Source organism: Halichoeres trimaculatus, unplaced genomic scaffold (assembly GCF_033239565.1).
Source record: "Halichoeres trimaculatus isolate MK-OKI-2021-1 unplaced genomic scaffold, fHalTri1.1 fHalTri1_scaffold_21, whole genome shotgun sequence".
Classification (NCBI taxonomy): Eukaryota; Metazoa; Chordata; class Actinopteri; order Labriformes; family Labridae; genus Halichoeres; species Halichoeres trimaculatus.
In genome coordinates this window covers 7,455,229-7,475,261 of record NW_027437199.1, presented here as the reverse complement: position 1 = coordinate 7,475,261, position 20,033 = coordinate 7,455,229, and the positions used below count along the sequence as shown (strand labels likewise).

General features: G+C 39.3%; 1 long non-coding RNA gene across 1 annotated transcript; it reads left to right on the top strand.

Moving 5' to 3' along the window:
• Nucleotides 1–314: 314 nt before the first annotated feature.
• On the top strand, nucleotides 315–6,389 carry LOC141810847 (uncharacterized). The gene is made up of 3 exons (XR_012600128.1): nucleotides 315–646; nucleotides 1,483–1,600; nucleotides 6,019–6,389. It is a non-coding gene; the product is annotated as an uncharacterized LOC141810847 (long non-coding RNA).
• The last annotated feature ends 13,644 nt before the right edge of the window (nucleotides 6,390–20,033 follow it).

Sequence of the window (20,033 nt, the reverse complement as noted above, 5' to 3'; positions counted from 1 at the left end):
GGATGTCCCGATCCTGATACCAAGTATCAGATCGGCCGATTTTGGCATTTGTTTAAGTATTGGTGATCAGGAATTCTAGCCAATCCTTTCAACCGATCACCAATGTTAGCCAAAACGCCAACGTCCTAAAACCCAGTGCTACAGGTGCGACCAGCCTCATAAAGTTGAAGAGAGAGTGATAAAATAAGGTACAGTGACCTAGAACAGCAGCCACACTTAGCATTACCACAAAACACATGAGCACAACCATATACGTTACAGCAATAATATCTGATTTTCAGCAACCTACGTCACTCTACAGGGACCAACGGCTCGAAAGGTCAAAACAAGCTAACACGGTCAAGTCTGTTAGCTCAGCGCTAACAACGCGGTGGCTTCAGTGTCAGCAGTGTGGAAATAAATCAAACTAGAAAGTGAGGACAGTGCAACAGCCACATCTATACACTGCAATCTTTTCAAGACTCATTCAGTTTGACAAAAACATCCCAAAACAACACACAACGTCGTTCACTTACCGAGTAAATGCTGCTCCGCTGTTTCTGGGCTTCAACAGAAGGGATAAACATCCACGGAGAGAGGACGACAGCGCCCAATAAGCTCCGAGAAGAAGGTGGGACGCAGGTTTCTGCCATCTCGGTTATCCACGGTAAGTCTTTCCGTTTAGACACTTGCTTCACTGAAGCTGTACAGCACAGTCTGTAGTAACATGCCAGGATGGAATGGTGGATTCAGTTTGACAACAGAAGTTTGTCCGCTGCTTCAGTTGAGCCTCGCAGCACACTAGATTGATCCCTTGCCATGAATGGTTCAGGTCAGTTAAAGTGATAATCCGGTTTGTAGCAAAATTAATATTTTAATGAAAGGGGAAAAACACGAGATAGTCCCGTTGGTGTCTAATATAAACGTTCAAAGTCTCTCCCCGTCTTCAGAGAGTTGCGTTCAGGGCAGCCTCTGGTTTTAGTGTTCTGTATGACATTCATACAAGTTGTCCACCGTTCAGGGTTTTCTGAAAGCTGTAAGAAGCGTATAATCTTTTTTCAACTAAATTTAATGAGAAACCAGTCATTTTCTGCAAACTTTGTGCGAAGGCATGAAATTCAAAACGCTGTTGATGAAATTCTCCCATCTTCTGTAGCATGTTGATACATGTTTCCAACTTCTTATGTGATACATTCAAGTACCCTCGAAAACTTGAGAATCTGACGATTACCCCAGTGTTTTCAGTTTTGGGACTGGACAAATGGCTAGTAAATGCCAGTCACTTATAATTTAATTGTATTTTGATCCCGCCGACGGGTTTGGGATCTGGAGGGTTTTCACTTCAAAACTAGCTGGATTAAGTTAAGTGGGCTTAATAAGCTTTAAGTATTATTTATTACTTTTATTTTTACTTTTATATTTTGTTTTATTATTTTTCACTATTCAGTATTTTTAACACACTAAACAAAAAAACTGTGCTGCTTCACTTTCTTCCTTCTTCAGCAAAGTTTATCTCCGAACCCCAAAAAACAGATCAAGACCCAGGATCGGCCGATACTCAATATTAAATAATCAGGATCGGGATCGGGGGCAAAAAATGCTGATCGGGACATCCCTAAACGTAAAAAAACATAAAAGGAGGCCCTTTCCTCAGTTAGGTGTGTGACATCAAAGAGCCAACACCTTCAGTTGGTTTCTCTTGGTTTGTGGAATGAGTGATTTGGGAGTGTGTGTGCTTGTATGCTTGTATGTATTGAGGGACAGAGAGTATCTATAAGACTTTTGAGAGGGTTGATCACTGAGGAGATTTTCTTTCTGCACAGTGTTATGTCCCTACAAAGTGACTCCACTTTTGTTTGAGGCCTTTTTCCTTTAGTTTGTCGACTCTTTGAGTAGATTTAGTAGGTGGCTGTGGAGAGTCAAACCTCTACTCCACCTTTTCGACCCCAAAGACCTTGTTTTTGTTTTTGTATTAAGGTGCAGATTTTCTTTTGTTAGTTGCCCTGTCCATGACCCCTGTCCTTCTCATCACAAGACTTGTTGTGAAATGTAGCAGTAATAAAAACACAGGCCATGGTCCAGACCTTGGCCCGGACTTTCAGGTGTGAAAACACCCTAAGGCAAACAAGATTTACACAAAAACAGCCTGTGCAAAACAAGAGTAAACAAGATGATTTTCAACCTGCACAAATCTGATTACACATACAAAGGACAACTAAATTTTTTGAACAAGGTAAAAAAAATATTGAAAAAAGAAAAAAACTTTAAGTGCCAACAAGAAAAATTCTGAAAACTGGTTTAAGATGCTCATAATGATGCGCAAGATACCAACTTGTGTGATCAAGATAGAATATGAATTAAGCGAACTGCTTGTTCAGAAACAAGATCATGAAGTTTCGTAAACAAGATTATTTAAAGTTTATGAACATAAAAATTACTCACAAAACAAGATACTTATAAACATCAGCTTTTACAAAAAACAACACAAGCTTCTTAATAGCGTCAACATTTATTACCAAAAAATACTCGAGTCAAGTTTTACAACAAACAAGATACTAGATGATTTGTTGTTGTAAACCAATTCAAAAGTAAAAGCAAGAAATAAAGTAGTACAAGCTGTCTTTTTTTTCCTTCTGTGTTCCCAGGAAACTTATCAGGATAAGAAAGAGACGGCAAAAACAAGATAGATACAAGCTCAAACAAATTTCCCAACATGTGAAAACAAGATACTTTAACTTTTACACCACAGAAAAAAATGTCTGAATGAATTAATGAAAGTCGGACATTAAAATAGGCAAATAGTCAGGCAAATAGGTTAATGAAACAAGATTAAGAATTGCGCACACAAAATATTAAAAGCATGATGCTCCTAGGTTTACAGAAATAGAGAAGAAAATTATCTTGCACAGGATTTTTTCAGCGAGTCGTCCTTCAGATTAACTTTCCACTCAGATTCAGTCTCACTGTTTCATTAGTACTCTGGGTGATTTCTCTTATTTACGTCCTGAGATTCATCGATTATCTTTACATCCTGCAGCAGAGGCTGTTAAACTAGAAACTACAGGGCGCTGCAGTGCTGATACCTCTCATTTTAGCTGTATTTACTCAGCTGAACTCAGGTTTTCAGCTCCTTTCACCTGAGTCAGAAACACTTCCTGTTTAACCTGACAGTCTGACATTAATCTGAGCAGACAGCATCAACAGTAAAACTTCATTCACGTTTCCTGCTGTAACTAAATCAAGGCAGATGTCAGTGGCAGAGACTCCACCTCAACATTCCACCCGTCATCCATCACAGCGATGGTCCATCCATCGGCTGTTCATCATTTTGATCTCTGCTCATCAAACCGTCACTCAGGCTTTCATAAAACCTGTACCACGGTAAATCAGAGCACACGCAAACGCACAAACTTGACCTAAAACTTTGCTCCTCCTCAGACCTGTTGCTCAGAATTTGTAGACCAAAGAAAGACCTGACGTTCTCTCCAGGGATCTGCGAGCTTCTCTGAGGATCTCTGAGAGCAGCACAGAGAGCTGGAGTTCAGTGATGGGATCAGTTATCAGAGGCTGCAGCTGTTTTTATCTCGGTTTCTATTTGAGTCAGCTTTTTTTCTGGGATTAACATTCATCTCTCTGTCTTTTTCTTTTTCTATCACTCATGTTTTTTGTCCCCAAATCCACAACAAACTTTCAGTAAGATTGTTTTTAACAAACCATCAGAAAAATAGATACAATAACTATAATTTCTATGAAATACCAGAATGACCCTTTACAAGCTTTTGGATGGATCTCTTGGATGGCAGTGTATGGATCGATCAGATGCTTTCTGGCTGTTGAAAGCTTCCTCACTGGTAATTAGACTTTGACCTTTGACCTTTTATGATTGACCCAGAAAAGAGGAAGGACTCTCCAGAGCCTGTTTTAGGTGAAATGTCACATTTTAAAATTTTCATGTGGCCAAAATTGAAGTTTGAAGTAAGATACAGCAATACAGCAGAGAACTGGTCCCAAACACCCAGTTCACACTCTACACAGCGGTAGAAAGTGACTGTAGACAGTGTTATGATGGCAGAGATAAATGAATAAGGTGTTTACCGGAGTTGCCTAAAGTTTCTATTAATGATGCACAGAGAATTGTCCAGGTATCTTGTACAACACCATGTAGCAAGTCGTATAAAGGCTTTAAAATGTATGTGTTTTTATTTGTTTGGAGCCTTGAAGGTAATTTACTAATACTAGCTAGCCTGAGCTTGAAGACTTACTTTCATGTTCAAAATTGAGAGCTTCAGGTCAATCATACTTTAAAGTATGTTTAATCGTGTATATACCTCTTAATTCATGTGTTTGTACTTTTATAAAAGCATAAGGTAAAATAGGAATACTAGAGATCTCCCTGAGAGCCCACTGATACATAGCTCTCTTGCAAGATATCACTTAATCAATCAAACTTTATTTGTATAGCACTTTTCATACAGGACTTTGTAATACAAAGTGCTTTACATGGGAAATTTTTTTAATGAAATAATTAGTGGAATAAAAAGCAGATAATTGCATAAAATGAAAACATAAGACCCCTACAATCCTCCTTCCCCCAAACCACATTCAGTATACACACTCACTTACTGAGACACACAAGGACATGAAAGGGAAATTCTGACAGAAAACAGAATTAGAGAACTGAGGACATGCCATCTTGAATTGAAATTAGGAAACATAGCAGCTAAAACTAAAATAATATTTAATTTAAAAAAAAAAAAGATCTGAACTGAAATGTAGAATTAAAACAAAACACAAAAGGTTAAAATAAGTTATAAGATATATGCTAGCGGGTAGCATACATTGCTAAAACTACATTTTTCCAGCAAAATAGCAACTTTCATAAGTTAACACACAAACAAGTGGAATAGTCTTGCATAAAAGAGTCATTTTTAATCCATTCAACATGTTATATAGCTCTTAATCTACCGAATCACTATAGAGCACTTGACACTAGCTTGATGCTAACTTACATCGAGAGTTCTATTAATGTGCTAGCGGTTAGCATACATGGATAAAACTTTTTCCAGCAGAATATCAACTTTCACCACTGAACACACAAACAAATGTACATAACTTTCTCACAAGAGATTCATTTTCAGTCCGTTAAACATGTTATATCTCTCCTACACCACACAGCAGTGGTTTGGAGACGGTTGAAAGAGCTGTCATCTTGTCTTGGAAAGGATACCTTTGTACGATCACATGTTATCTCCTTTTAGTGCGTAAAAAACCAGGCCATAATTAAAAACATGACCATAACTATTAATATTAACCATACAGCAACGATGATAATGCATCACTTTGGATGATTCAACAAACATTTAAAATTATCATTTGGTAACACAGCACTCTATGGTAACCAGAAGTTTACATGCCGTCAGATTTTTAACCAGATATACATCATGCTTGCTAGTAGATAAGGAAGAGGTTGAAATGAGTTCTGTCACAGAGAACAAAAGTGACAAGACAAAAAGACGACTTTCAGCAGACTTTGATACATGTGAGAAGTTTAGATCATCTTTTGGCTCCTTCTCACAGAGAAACTCTCCTCAAAGGTGTGAAGAAGACTTCAGCAGATTAATTAACACCATCTGATTCCTCAGCTTAAAATAGAACAGAGAAAAAGGTGGTGGAGAAGGGGAGAAAAGATGTGTATGAAGATGAGGGAGAGGATAAAGAGAAAATCAACAAAGAGAAAGACAAGAGAGGGAGACAGTTGTTTTTCTCAGACTGAAGTTGTCCCTTTTCTCCTGAATGTACCTGCAGCAGGTGTGTGTGACTGTAAAGATCTGTGTGAGTGTTAAAAAGGCACTGATCTCGACGTCCTGCCGCCGCCACCGAGCGTGTCGACAGGAAGTCTGAAGCTGATCTGAGAGCAGCTGAGCGCGATACCATCAGCTGTGAAACATTTCCTCTGCCGTCCTCTTATCAGCTGACTGCAGTCACACTCTCACATCACACAGATCTCTGAGCTGATTACTGCCGTTTGGCTCTTTGCAGATATTCCACACATTCATCTTGGAGCAGACACACACAGAGTCTGAAGTTAAAGGACTGCAGCTGAAGAGGAAAACTTCTTGAAGTCGGAGTAAAAGCAGCGCACTGTGATAAGGGCTCCAGTCAGAGGGAGGATTGAATGAAAAATCCTCCACAGGATGAGTGAAGTTTGGGGGATGAATGCCTTCATGTTGGTAATTACTCCTGCAGTGTTTTTGTCAGTGAATTTTTACTTTTTCTTCTTGTTTATTTGTACAGTTTCAGAATCTTTGAAGGAGGATATCACTTTTATACACATGTAAACTCCAGAACAGAAAGTCTGAGCCAGGAACAAGCAGGTTTAATCTTCACTCTCTACAACAAGCTGTTACTGAGCTGGATCTTTGCTTTGGGTCTGAAAAACACTCTGGCTTCTTTTCTCACATCTTTAAGACTTGAGTGAAATTCAGAAGTAACTTTGATTTTCTGAATTGTGCTAGAGAACTCTAATATAAAAAGTCTTTCATTTAACAAATCTGACTTTTTTTTCCGCTTAATTATATGACATAGGATTTTAAAGACCAATGTGGAGAATAAAAACAATGAAGCGAGAGGAGAGGAGAAATGCATTTCTTAAGAGAAAGGAACAAATTTGAGAGATTAGGGTGGATTTTCCAAATTTGAAGATACATTCAAGATATATTTAAGCCACTTTTTTTCATTTTGATTTACTTCAGGGCTGTTCTCTGTATTGGCATGGTTTCATATATCCCAGTAGAGATTCTGTGAAGGTGGAGTCATCTTTTGGGTTTATGATAAGCATGCACATGAAAGTTCAAGGTTTCAAAGGTACAGGGGCCTAAAATTCCTAATAACTTTTTTTCCCTTAAATTTTCCATTTCTTTAGTAGTATCCAACTTTTATCTCTACAAGTTTAATTTTTTAAAATTTTTATTGTCTTAAATTTTCAACTATTTTTTTTGGAAATGTGCAAGTTTTTACCACCAAATTTGCACATTTTTTTGTCTTTAATTTGCTAATTTATTTTAAGTTTGCCACTTTTTTAAAATTCAAATTTACCTTTTTATTTATTTATAATTTATTGGAGAGTTATTATTTATTGAATTGAATGATTTATTTATTTTGTTAGTAATTTAATTTAATTTAATTTAATTTAATTTAATTATTTTTATTTTATTTTATTTTATTTTTTTTTTTGTTTTTTATTTATTTATTTTTGGGGGGAGGGGGTTGTTCCACACTCTTCTATCCCAATTATGACCACAATAGGCTGTCATAAAATATGAGCAGACTTTTAACTTTTTGTTCTGACCTAAATCTCAGGATTCTTAGATTAATGAAAGAATTTTCAAAATATTTTTCAGCCAGAGAGCCAGTGAGACAAATGTGTGAGACAATTTATGTGTTTAATCAGTACAGCTGATTCGACGGTTTGACCTGAGTTGGCTTCAGAATTCACTGTTTGGATTATTGGAAGTGTAGTTAGTCCTAACAGTATGTTTAGATAGGGTTGTGGGACAAAAGAACAATATGTGAGCCTGACACACTGACCTAATTCAAAAGCTGCACACAAAAACCACAAAAACCAGGTCAGAGTTTTCACTGTGCAGCCTGCTTCAGTTTTTGAATCTAGTTCAACTCATGAAGAACTTATGAAGCTTTCTAAAATCAAACTTCAGGAGCAGCTGCTGCTCTGTGTGCAGGAGACTCCAGCCTCTGGGGGGCGCTGACGCCCGAACTGACGTAGCTTTTCTTTGAATATTAAACAAAACTGATCTGGGAGAAGTTCTGGGATCTGTCTGAGCTGCTGGCTCACAGAATCAAATCCAGAAGAAGGGTTTTAAAAATTGAAGAAGCTAAATCAAACATAAAGTCAGGGTGTCAGAGGAGATTTGCTCTGTGTTAGCATCACAGCTGAAAATGAATAAATAAGATCAGCGTGAGAGAAACCTCCACGGTGGATCCACTAGGAGCTGCTCCCCACTCATTTCACACGTCCCAGGAAACGGATATTAATAAATTTGTACCTGAAACTAAAACTGTAAGTCATGATGATGATGATGATGATGAGCCACAATGAGGATTTTTATTTATTCATCAGCTGCACAGCTTCACTCTCTGACATTAATTAATAACAGCAGGGATGAAAACTGCATGTGAAGAAGCCACAGTCTCCTCCTCTTCATCATGGCTCCAACACACAAACACGATTAAAGAGCAGAGAGGACGTCCACAGGGAACATAAATGCAGATTACAAACGGTGAAATGAGGCAAATATCACAGCTGAGGACAGAAACTGTAAATGAAGGGAGGAAATTTAACGCTGGGGAGAAACAAGAATGGACTCTTAGGGATGGAAAAGTTTTAAGTGACCAAAACTGTAGAATAGACACTGTCTGGAGTACCAGAGAACTATACTCAGATTTAAAAGTTGGTACCTTACTTTCATTTCCTTTTTGCCTTCAGGCAGCACTACATCAAAAACAGACTCGACTCTGTTGTGGAAGTCACCACATGGGCTTCAATTAGCCTCTAAAATCAAGTGTCTGTAGCCATAGTTCATCACTGCATTCCCAGTTACAGCTGCAGTTACAGCTTTACACCAGAGGTGCTGCCAAAGAGAATGAGACACAGACTGTACTTTAAATTTAAGAGTAGTACAGTGATAAAAACTGAAAACATATTCAAAAACTATAGAAACTCCGACCTTTGACCTTTAAACATTGTGTTCAAATCATAAAATGGAAAAAAATTATGGTTGTCTCTGACTGACCAAAGCAAAATGTCCCTCATACAGCTGCAGTTACAGGTTTTCACCAGAGGTGACGCCAAAGATAATGGGACACAGTCTGTACTTTAAATTTAAGAGTAGTACAGTGATAACAAACTGAAAACATGTTCAGAAACTATGGAAACTCTGACCTTTTACTTTTAAACATCATTCTCAAATCATAAAATTGAAAATCTTATGGCTGTCTTGAACTGAAAAAGCAAAATGTCCTTCATACAGGCGCAAAACTTAAGACATCAAAATGTTACTTGGCTTAGGCCTTATGTTGAATAATTCAAATTTTTATTTGTGGACGATTTAGAAAAAAAAACTTTTGAATTTTTCTCCACCGTTATTGGTGGATTATTACCTTTTGTATAGCATCATATTTAACAGTTCACTAACGAAACAGAAACTAGAATGTTCTTGTAAAAATGTTCTTGTGCATCTTTGACACCCAGCACCTTGACGACCACATGTACCTTATGGTCCGTATTGACAGCCCAAAGAGTTTAATATAAACTAAACCTCTTATCAGTAAGTGTTCAAACCCCTTTCCTTAAATTCTGGAGTTTGATTAAGATCTTTGATTGTTTTCTTTAAAATGTGGGAAAAAAAATTGTCAAAAAATCATAAATTGATTTTTTGCAAAAAGATCTGGGTTTTATATTTGGGACACATCGCCCAGCCCTACGTGTTACTAGGGCAAACAGTACCCCAAGTGTCCTCTAGAGGCTGTGTTCTAAAGTGAGTCAACTCCCATAGAGCCCCATGTTAAATAGTACAACTTTACAGCAGAAAAAAAAAGATGTTTACAACATGGTACAAAAACAGTTTTGGTCTCTATAGCTCATGTCACTATTTATAAAAACTGCATGGTGCTAAATTTACACCTTCCTCATCTACTGGCAATGACATATCAAAAATACAAATTTATCAGTTTTGTTGATGATGTCCAGTTTACTGTCTCCAGTTGGATGGAAACTTTAGTCTCCTCCAACTTTTCAGGTTGTTATTTGAACTTTGCAGATCATTCACCACATACCATATATGGTGTTTGAGTTGGATGACGGTGACTCCGTCCATGAGCTGACCTTTTGATTTCTGTCGTTCCCTGAAGAAGATTTCGAAACAGTGAAACCTGAGCGTGTCACAGAGATGATGGAGCAGAGATTTAAAAATACCTGCAGGTGTTCTCAGGTGTCTGACAGAAACAAACTGATGAAGGATGAACAGGATGAATGTGGAGAATAAATCTTTGTGTCCTGAGGCTCACTGACAGGAAGTCAATGCGGACACACGGAGGAATACAAGATAAGGACAATATCAGAGTGCTCTCCATGTGAAGCCCGGGAGTGTGGAGACGTAGGTGGAATGAGGAGGAAACTCACCTGTGCAGAGCGTGTGTGTGTGTGTGTGTGTGTGTATTATCTTGTTGGTCCTTTATTGTTTTATTTAATCCCTCTCCATTTTTAATCATCTGTAATCAAAGCATGCAACATTCATGACAATATCAAAGGGGAAGCTTTCATTGCTTTTTAGAATGAAATTAAAAGCAATGAAAAATTTAATAGAACAACAAATGACTGTTTTTTATTCAAAGCATGAAAAATGAAATATATATATAAACACAAGCAAAACAATAAGAAAAAAGTTGTTCATTATGTGTGATGATAACTGACCTACAACTAATATAAATAAAATGCAAACAAACAGAGCATCATGGGGATAACTCCTGAAACCCTCAGTTTATATGTTGAATTAATTAACATATTAATTTCACCATAAATAAAATATATATGTAGAATTGACGATAAAGCAGTTGTAAAACAAACAAAGCTTAGTTCAAACAGTGAATCTCTTTGTTGCAGGATATAAAGCGTGACTTTATGTAAAACAGAGTGATTATTATTCAGACCTGTCTCTGTCTTTCTGCACTCCTTCATTTTCGCACCGTGGTCACGTGACCCGAGCGTCTCAGCTGATGATCAAAAATAGCTCCTGGATTCACTGGAACCAATTATTTCATCCTCACATCGTGTCTGTTCTCGCTTTTAAAAATAGAAAATATTCAGAGTGAAAAGGAGCTGCAGCGACCCGCAGACCCTGAACGTCTCATCACAGATCACTCCGCCTCTTTTATCTTCATCATCATGTTTGCTTTGTTTGTTGGAGGACAACAGTGAAACTGTGATCCTGACACCTGAACGCAGCCTGTGGCAGATTTAACCTCTACAGACTCTGTCCTGAGAGGGGTCAGACCTGCTGTCCTCTGAGGGATGACCCCTAGACAAAGTCACCTTAAGAGGACTGAAAAGATGTTTAGGGGACAAGGAGACTTCTGAAGAAAAGTTTAGAGATGTTTGGGGGAGAAAAGAGAAGGATAGAGGAGATGTTCAGGGACAAAGGAAGCATTTTCAGGATAAGTACAAAGGAGACATCCAGAGCATACGTTTGAGGGACAAAGGAGACATTTTAGGGATAGGGGACAAGTTTTGGGGTCAGAATTAACTTCTCCATCCGACAGTTGGGAGACAAAGGAGACATCTAAAGGTCAAGGGGGACATTTGAGAAGAAGAAAAGGGGCATTTTAAGGATGGAGGAGAAGTTTAGGGAACAACATTTAGGAAACAGGAAGATGTTCTAGGGTAAAAGGACAAATCCCAAAGACAAATACGTGGGACAAAAGACATATTTTCCAGATGGGTGAGAAGTTTAGGGGACAGAAGAAACACTTAGGAGACATATGAGATTTTTAGGGGATATGTGAGACATTTAAGACCCAGATAAGGTGTTTAGGGGAAGACGGTGAGAAAGGAGATAATGAAAGGTCCAGAGGACAGAGTACACATGAAAGGACGGGGGAGAAGTTTGGGGTCAAACTTAACTTCTCCATCCAACAGTTTGAAGACAAAGGAGACATCCAAAGGTCAAAGGGAACATTTGAGAAGAAGAAAAGGACATTTTAAGGATGGAGAAGAAGTTTAGGGAACAACATTTAGGAAACAGGAAGATGTTCTAGGGTGAAAGGACAAATCCCAAAGACATATTTTCCAGATGGGTGAGAAGTTTGGGGGACAGAAGAACACTGAGGAGACAAAAGAGACAAAGGAGACACTGAGACACAAATGAGATCTTCAGGTGACAGAGGAAACACTTAGGAGACATAGGAGACTTTTAGGGGACATGTGAAACATTTAAGACACAGACAAGGAGTTTAGGGGAAGACGGAGAGAAAGGAGATGATGAAAGGTCCAGTGGACATAGGACATATTTTAGTGAGCCATTTTCAGGACAATGGACAATCCCTCAGGACACAGGAGAGATGATAAGAGGCATCTGAAGGACTGAGGAAAGATCCGAGGGACAAGATGGACATTCCAAGGATGGGGAAGAAATTAAGGGGACATAATGGGACATTCAGGACACTGAGGAGGTATCCAAGGGACTACGGCAACATCCACGAGACAAACAGAGAAGACATTCAGTCCAGACTATGTCCTTAATATATAAAAACAAGTCTGATTGTTTACTCAGATGTTTCTCTTGTTGTACATCTCTGTTGAAGCAGAAAAGAGTCACAGCTTACGTTATTTTGCTTTAGCATCTTGTCTGGAGTTAGCAAATGTTAGCATAAAGGTAAATGCCTGTGCAACAGAAAACCATCCTTCCTCATTCAGCTTGCGTCAGCTGTAACTCTGCTCGAGACTCTGAAGGCAGCCCTGACTGTGAAGTCTGACCTCCCTGTCCATCTTTACAACTCTCCTGTCCTCGTCTAAACCTGTCCTGTCTTCATTGTCCTCACAGTCAGAGTCTGAGCTGTTATAAATCACCTGGGTACTTAAACGTTATCAGGTGCAGAGTGGCGGTGGTGGTGGGGGTTTTGAATCCGCCGCCACATTCATTTGGGCTGCGCTTCGTCTCCAGTGTCTGAATATTCACGTGTGGCTGATAATCAGCAGGTTCAGCAGCTGCATTGATCTGCTGTGTGTTTGTTAAAAAGAACAAAAGCTGACAATAACCACAAAGATGTCCCTGACAGGCGTGCTGAGGAGGAAATATTGTATTCCACTCCTTCTTTCTGCTTCTTCTGACGCTCCTCATGCTTCTCCTCCTCCTCCTCCTCCTCTCAGACCTGCTGCAGAATCGTCTGATATAAGCACAAATCTATAGGCTGCAGTCTCTGACAAATGATCCCAGTTTGATTTCCTCTGGGGAGCAGGAGGGGGGTGGAAGGGGTCGGAACTGAATGTGTTTAAATTTTTATCACATAACCAGCTTTTATTCGCCCTGAGAGGGAGAGAGATGATCGTCGCTCCGAGTGGCTGATGGGACGTGAAGCCCTGAGGCAGCAAGCAAGACGTGGAGAGGAGGATATTCTGGATTTTTAGCTGGTTTTTCTTGGGAAAATTCAAAGTCTGCCCCTGTAGATCCTCTGATCAAATAGTTTTCGCCCACAAAATTCAAATACAAAACATAGAATTAGATATCTGTGCATGGTTAACTCATAAATGAGTTTTTGATGAAAGGACGGTATCATCTGCATAAAGGGTTAGTCGCCATTCATTTTGATTGCGCCTGCACCTGAAATAAACACACACACAAGGCTTCAGCAAGGAGCTAGATGTAACAGTGTGTGTGTGTTTCTATCTGCTACAAACAGAAAAATTAATCGCACACACACACACACACACACACTCACACACAAACACACACCCTGGATCCTCCCCAGAGGCTCTGACCAGCAGTGTGAACCGAACAGATTAGAGTAGAAAAATAGGAAAAAAAAAAAAACCTTAATAAGATGAGAATGTGTGTATTTGTCACGCTGTGTGGCTCTGCGCTCCCAGAGGGCCGAGGAGCTGGAACCAATGTGAGCTTATAGAAACATACGCGGCTCAGGGCATGAAGGTACAATCTGATTTGAGCCCGTTTTGGTGCATGGACCAGGTTCTGGTAGGGGTCCCACAGAATCTTAGAAGAATCTAACCTCTGCTGTAACACTTTCACTCTTCTGGATCTGTAGCTATCTGAATACTTTATTATTAACATCCTTGAACAAAATGTGAAGAGATTAGCTGGAATGCTATGCTAAAACAAGCTACTGTGCACAAGTTGTGAAGAATGTTTGCAAGATAACGTTTTATTCTGAAAATCCCAACCCTTCAAAGGTATAATTCCAGGTGCAAATGCATTAAAGGTAAAGATTTCCACTTTGTGTTTATAAATGCCAAGCAGCAGCCTCAGTTTAACCTCTGCTCCTAAACGTTGGAGGCCTCGTTAATTAGAAGAGGCAGCTTGTTCGTGAGACGGTGCCAGAATACTAAAAACCTTATTTACGGCACAGATGGAGAGAAATTAAGGCAGCAACAATTCTGTTTATTTCAATACCACAGTTGTAACCGGTCTGTCTGCTCTTGGAGGGGAAGGAAATCTGGACAAGAAAGAGAATTTGATGAAACTGAGGTGAGCGTGCCAATGTTCCCACATTTCTAAAGTTTTATTCCAAAGTCTGTTTTTGTTTGTCCGACTTAGGGAAATGAAAACAAGAGTTCGGCATCTATAAGCTCTGTTTCAGCCTATTACGTTTTTTCTTGGAATGATTGTGATGATTTCTGGGCTGTGGAAACAAAGGGCTGACCCCGAAATGGAGAGCTAAAGCTAATATGTTAGCCACGTGAAATCCCCTATATTCTTCTAATCTTGGTCAGACCGTGTCATTTATCTCATCTGTCAAAAAGATGCTCATAAAAAGAAATCAAAATCAGCACAAACTTTCCACTCCCTCCAAGTGCATCCCATGTATGAAATCACATTTCATCATGGTAGATGTTGTCTCCCACTGACATTGGTTTCTGAAGAGGCGTTGTGGATCCCTTGATAGGTATCGCCGTATTGGAAATGCTAACTCCATTTAACTTCCTGCTAATCTAGAAAAAGACAAAGAAATGGAGCTAAAGACATGACCCATTCACCCTTCCAACTCGCCCACCTGTTATGCAAAAGTCGTCCAACTTTCGTCCTTGAAATAACGCAAAAAGGTGACTTGGATATAAATTCAGCCCCTTTCAGTTGTCATGAGTAGAGAAATTAGCTTCAGCAACCAAATTGTTTCATGAACCGTGCTGTTAACATGTTAATATTCTGCTGTAAGGTTGTATATTTTAACATGGGGCTCTATGTGGATTGACTCACTTTTGTAGACAGCCTCTAGTGGACACCAAATGAACTGCAATTTTTGGTACTCCAACCCTGGCTTTAATTTTTCAGCACTTGAAGTTCCTGCTTGGTGAAAACATATAACATTAACATTTCAGCTTATAGGCACACATAGTACTAGTAAGATAGTTAGCTAGTTAGTGTTATAGCTCAACTACTCCCATGGTGTCAATGCATGTTGTACCAGTTGTCCACAGCTAATAAGTGCTTGTTTTTTATTATACATTAAATATAAAAAGGCTCTTTTTGTATTTTTTAATGAATAAAAAGGTTAGTTTTCCCCCAGTGTGTTTGACTCTTTCTTGCTTTTCTTTAAAGTTCATTCTCCCCATTTGGATCCTCATCATCAGTTTGTAACTTTTCCTCCTTGCAGCCCTCTCTGTGACCTCCTCTCTCTAACCTTTCTCTATAACTCTGAGTTAAAATCCTGCTCAGCCATAAAGCTTACAGGCTGCAGAGGGAAATAAATTCCTGAGGAGGTAATTACCCGCCGTAAGACTTGTTGGAGCTCTAATCGGCTGAATTACCCAGAGTTCCCTTGGTTATTTGTTGGGGAGGAGGGGGTAAAGGGGGTTGCTTTCATTTCTCTTGTTCTGTGCTGATCACCACATTACTGCAGAGTGTTTTATTAACACAACATTAAACCTCGGATGAGGCTAACGGCTGCTTTTTATGTGATACTTCTGTTTCTGCAGTTTTAATGCTGCTCAGAGAGGCTGATACTGTGGCATGATGGGAAAACTGCACGAGAGGGTCGATGAGGCAGGAACTGAAGCCTTTGTTACATTTGGTTTTATGCACAACATGGTTTTGGAAATGACAACTGAGGGAGGTCCGTAACATCCTCAATGGTCCCTTTTTAACTGCCAATAAACCTCAAATACTCGCAGTTTTCTCTTTTCTCTAGTCAGCCAATCAGAGACAGGCTGAGGTGTTGCATCACAGAAGTCATATGGGGTTAGAGAATGATCATGATGTTGGAAAAACATGGTCCAATTTCAGTGAATTTGTGGCAAAACAGGGCCAGAGTGGGACTTAGTTTCAGACCAGCTCTCTTAAACGGTCGACTGTGCACGAGAAAAAAACAAAGAGCTGTGTTTCAGCCCAGTGTTATGACTGGACACCAGCCCCCATGGCCCCAAATCCAACTGATCCTCCCAATTAGCCTGGTCAAAAAGACTATCAGGTTCACGAACAGCTTAAAAAATACTTTGTTCAAACAGACCAAACCCCATTTATAAAAACAAAGATTTACTTCAGAGAGCACAGAGAGATATGCTCTACTTCTGTCTTTGCCAGTCACTTTCTTCATGGTACTGTTTGACTTTGGTAATAAGTTGTTAGTTCATCACCAATAAAACGTGCCTCTAGCACAACATTTGGGAAAGAATAGAATAGGAAATACTGTATTTGTCCCCCTGGGGAAATTCAGGAGTCACAGCAGCAATCAAGAAAAACAAAAGTAAGAAAGTGTGTAGAAAGTGCAAAAAGGTCCATAAGAAAATAGATGCTGACAGCTTGTCCATCATTGTCCAGTCAGCCAGCCTCCATCTCCACAGGGTCCAGGACTGAGCTTCTTCAGCAGTCTGTTCAGTCTCTGTCTCCTGGATCCTGTCTGCTCACAGCAAGTGAAGCTCTTCCAATGTGGCGTTGGTGTCTGGTGTTAGCTCTGTTAGCCATGTCTGTGATTAGCATGATGCTACTCTGTCTTCTGGTATTCCCTCTGTTGCTGGGTTAGCACAGCTAGCTTGTCCATCTTATTGGAGATAGATCTTATGTTCCCAATAACAACGGATGAAAGAACAAGTCGATGTCATCACTCTATAGCTCACACCTGAGAACCAGCACGTCATCCTCACCTTGTGGGGAAACATCAGGCCTTGCACCAGTTAGCATTGACATACTACAGACTGCTAACAGCTGATTTCACATGTAAACAATGCAGCCATTGTTACATGTAGGATCTCCACACAAACACATGAGCAAAAATAGCAAAGATATCACTGAAGACAAAACCAGTTTGGTGTCCACAACCAACAAATGAACCATAAAAAGTAATGATTTAAACAAATTTACAGACTGAGCGTGAAGTCGACCAAAAACTCCTGTACCCGGCAAAGTAAACTCACTGATATTGTCAATGAAGTTTGGTGGCTATGTTGAAAATGATGTAACAGTCGTTTTGAGTTGAGAAGTCATCTTCCTTATCCCCAGAGGGATTCTTTTTGTAATGTTGTCAGACACTCAGAATGAATCTCTAAACCTGTCATGGATAAAAGAAGTTTTTATGGACATACGTTGAAGTCTTGAAGGATGAACTCCTCTACAGGAAACATGAAGCTTTTAGTAGTTAAGGCCTCAGAATACGAAGAAAAAGAGCACTGTTTCATTATTCTCACTCTGAAAAATATAAACCAGCCTTTAGTTTCACTTCTGTTCAACACTTTAATGTTGCAAACAGCCCAACTTCATGGTCAGGATGAAGATTAAACTGCAGTTATTAATAATGATCACACAGAGGTAAAGCTGTAATAATTGGAGCGGTGAGTTGTCTCCTCAGAGACAGGAAATAAAAATAGAAGCAGCTTCTTCTTTCTGTCCACAAAGAGACTAAAGAGGATTACTGTTGTGTTGATGATTCATTTTAATACAGTTATTATGTCTGCAGCAAGGCTCCCAAATAATCTTCATTATCGTGAACAAGAGCAGCTTCTCACCGCTGATTCATTTACGCCTTAACGGGCTCTTTCCAGCCGCACACATTTATTATGACCAATATTACAGAAGAGTCAGAGACAACGAGAGATACTGAGCTCTTTGTTGGCTGCTGCACCGTCGAGTTAAGAGTGCTGTACCTGACTTTACTCCAGGCATTAGATGAAAAATTGATTACTCCAGATGATTTTCTGTTTACACCTTGATTTGTTTTTAAACTCGAATAAAGAGTTTTTTTGTTGCAACATTTGAGCTGTGCACCTGGGTCCTTGACTTCGTCCTTGTAAAAACAAGAATTCACTTCTCAGATACAAAAAAACTACTCCATGAATGAATAAACAAATAAATGAATATCAAAACGGAGGCAGAATTTTTTTTATTTTACTCACCTGTTTGCATCGTATTAAGGCTCAAAGTTATGCACAACAGCAGTTTGGCAAGTGTCCGCCTGAGGCTGGCTCTGGAAGTACCACAAACCATGTTAACACCAAGCCAAAAAAAAAAAAAAAAAAAAAAAAGCCATTTTTAAGTCTTAATAGTTAAATAGCTAATCAGATGCAGAGTTCAGCTGGAGACAGTTTGTTTCAAAGCTCTGTTTCAGAAACAGGTGGGTGATGTCATAACTATGTCTGCATATCAAACAGTCTTTGTGTCAAACACACATGGAGAAATTAGCAGAAAAATGCATTTTGATGCCTGCTCAAGTGAGAAAAAGATTGCTTCACTCAAACAAAAACACGATGAACCACTGACCTGTTGTCACATTCAGGGGCTCCAGGAAAGAAACTTTAAGCTAACTCTGGTACAATGCATCAAATAGTAGCATTTAGGTCCCTATATGGTCCATTTATAAATAAATAAATAACTTAACAACAAGAAATTTTCATCAAACAATATTTTGAATCCTAAAAAGCCTTTTAGCAAATCAACTTTTTGTTTTACTAAGATTTAAAATATGACGTCACGGATTGTTGTCGTTCACACAGAGTGGCTTAGGCATAAATATTACGTTTCTTAACATTAGCTTACTATTTAATCCTCAATAACAAGTCAGGTACGTTAGCTAAATCAAATTTTAGGGGCATAACTTTCCGAATTGTAAGCATGTAAACACACCAAGAAGAACAACTTTGTTATCCGAGGAGCACATGAATGCAGCATTTAACTCAGGTGGTGTTGTGTTTATGTAAATATCCAACAAATAATATTCTACTGTGCACCTTCTCAGACTAACAGACCATCTGAGATGTCTGAGAAACAGTTTTCATACTTGGCTGCATGCTAATGCTATTTAATTTGTATGCTAGCATTAACTAGCAGCTATCTGTGTATGTGCTCACTGTACCTGGGCTGTTAGCTTGCTTCATTTTGGTTGTGCATTGATACCTTTCTACTGACAGATGTTTAATGGTTAAAAATAAACTAGTTAACATGTTTTAAAACTGTTTTTGGCATAGTGTTTTGATCAGATTTATACCTGTGTCAGCAAAAAAACAAAACAACCTCTGACTTGATCTCCACTGCACCCTGTTAAAAAATCCTGATGTAAGTGAATTTTTCTGTACAGACTTTGTTGACACTCTGAGTATAAATCAATTCGATAAGAACACTTTTCTGTCTTTTGTTTGAATAACTGATGGCAGATGAGTAAATCAAAGTCGACTGTCTTAAACAGCAGAGAAAAGTGGACAGGGTCTAGTTGGAGGGTGTGTGTTTGCAGCTGCTGTCAGTGTGAATCTGACGTGATGAACTCCTGAAAGAGTCAGACTCAGAGCAGAACAAACATGATGAATAAATAATCTCATTTTAAGACTCAAACTCTGGATTCTGCCGAGAAAATCTCTTCAAGGCCAAACAGCAGCTTCCTCACAGTTCACACACACACACATACACACACTGCAGCAGGCCCCAGGGGCTGATGGGAAACAGGAGGAGGAGTTGAGGGGGTGCAGGGGTGTCTGTTCACACCTTTCCTTTCTAAAAATCGACCTGCAGAGCTTCTGTTGTCGAGTTTTTTTTTGCTCCGTTGGCAGCAACGACGCGAGGCCTCCTCTGAGTTTCCTCTTCCTCCTCTCGACTGTGTGAAGACGAGCCCCACGGCCTTCTGGGAAATAAAAAGTTTCTTCGTTGTGCGGCTCAGGAGGGAGCGACTTCAAACCAAGCGTCCCTGAGCTGATCTGAATGCAGAAGAACAAACAGACGGCAGGCGAGGAGGCTCAGTTTGGACTCTGGATGAAAACTGTAAAAAAAAACCTCTAACATGGAAAAAGAATTGTAACTATATTAGAATCTGTGCTTGATACGAGACAGTCT